General features: G+C 37.1%; 1 protein-coding gene across 1 annotated transcript in view; it reads left to right on the top strand.

Annotated features, from left to right (window-relative positions):
* LOC126495422 (endogenous retrovirus group K member 5 Gag polyprotein-like) overlaps positions 1–585 on the top strand; it is a 29,782-nt gene extending 29,197 nt beyond the window's left edge. The window contains exon 2 of the mRNA XM_050133023.1: positions 481–585. The gene's annotated coding sequence lies outside the window, so the exon portion shown is untranslated. The remainder of the gene's footprint in view (positions 1–480) is intronic.
* Positions 586–1,877: the final 1,292 nt, after the last annotated feature.

The raw sequence follows: 1,877 nt of genomic DNA, 5'->3' as shown, positions 1-1,877 counted from the left end.
GAAGCAATTTCCAATGGTAAAAGGAGACACCAGAATACCAAATGTTTTAATTGTGGCAAAATGGGTCACATGAAAAGGAATTGTAAACAACGGATCTTCAGAAATAATAATAATGCATCTTCTAGAAATAACAAAAATAGAAGGACTCAGCCTTCAGGTTTATGTAGAAGATGTGGAAAGGGTAGACATTGGACGAATGAATGCAGATCTTCAAGAGATAGACAAGGCAACCTGATACAGATGGGAAACGTGAGAGGGGGGGCCTCACAGGTCCCCATGGCAAACATGGTTCAGTCATTTCCAGTTTCTGCAGAGAACGTGCCTCGTCAGGACAATTAGGAAACCTCATGCCTACTGTTACAAACGATAATGAACAGAAAGATGAGTTACGTGTGTTTTGGCAAACTTCTATAAATGGTCAAAGACCTAAGCTGAGAGTGTGTGTAAATGGCATTTTTATTACTGGCCTGCTGGACACAGATGCTGATGTAAGTATCATTACCCCAGAATCTTGGCATCCGTATTGGCCCCTTCAGAATGTAAATTTTCAGTTCCTGGGAATTGGAACCCTATCCTCAGTAAGACAGAGCACGAGATGGGTTGAATGTATAGGGCCTGAGGGACATATAGGAAAATGGGGCTATCATTTAAGTGGTGGTATCTGTAAAGACATTGTTTCCTCGTCTTCGTTTTTAGAGGAATGCATTAAAAACACTAAACAGCTAGCTGCCTGATATGGAGGTATATGATTTAGTGAGAAATTGTTCATGATCAGTATACTTTAAGCTATTCTTATTTTTACTGTTGTTTTCATGTAAATCTGCCAGGACACATTAAAATTTCTTCAAGGAAAACATGTATCAGGTTGCACATGAAAAATACCTTCTGTGTCTTCTAGCACTTTGGCAATGTTTTTCGGAAAAACAGTCTTCCCAACTGTAGCCTAAAATACAGTAACAGAAAATGTATGATATATTATTGGAAATTATACAGAATTTAGTATCTTAAGTGAACCATGCAGTTGTTATTCAGGTCATTCTTATTCTTTCTCAAACAAAACTCCCTAAGAGAATCAATAACCAAGACACAGTTGTCCCTTCATTTTAAAATGTAAAGGGAAATTTATAATCTTACTTATAGCTGTGAAGTTCATGGATGTCTCCAGGATCACATCTTTGTAGAGAATCTTCTGAGAAGGATTCAGCAATGCCCACTCATCCTGAGTAAATTCAATGTTCACATCATCATAGGTCACTGCATTCTAGAATAATCCAACCAAGAGTAAAACAAAGTGTGAACCTGACATTGCAAATGACACTTCTTTTACAGTAATATATTCATATAATTTTGATGCTTCCTATACTCCTTTCACTAAATATGCATTATAATGTAATCACCAAGTCACTTTTGAAAGCAACTAAAGAGGCAGATCACATGTGACATTCAGTGGCCCATTACATACAATATAGCCTTGAGAAAGAAATGGCAATAAACAAACATACAGACAGAGCCAAGCAAGCAGATCAACACTACTGAGAACACATCTGAGAAATAGTTTGGATGATTATTAACTAGAGAAGAGATGGTAAATTTGAGTATATCCGCTCATGCCTTTAATACCAGCACTCAGTGTAAAAGCAGATGAATTAAATTGAGTCGGATGCCAGTCAAAGCCTATGCAGTAAGTTATAGGTAAGCCAGATTTACACATTAATAGAGCCCTGTCTCCTCTCCAAAAATCATTTAAAACAGATTCAACGCAATGCCCATCAAAATTCTTCAAAGACATCGAATGAACAGTACTCAATTTCATATGGAAAAGCAAAGAACCCAGGATAGCCAAAACAATCTTGTACAATAAAATAACTTCTGGGGCA

The sequence above is a fragment of the Alexandromys fortis genome, unplaced genomic scaffold (assembly GCF_014885135.2).
Source record: "Alexandromys fortis isolate MF-2015 unplaced genomic scaffold, M_Fortis_MF-2015_v1.1 scaffold_445, whole genome shotgun sequence".
Classification (NCBI taxonomy): Eukaryota; Metazoa; Chordata; class Mammalia; order Rodentia; family Cricetidae; genus Alexandromys; species Alexandromys fortis.
Note: the sequence above shows the minus strand (reverse complement) of the source record. Positions and strands in the feature narration are given on the sequence as shown.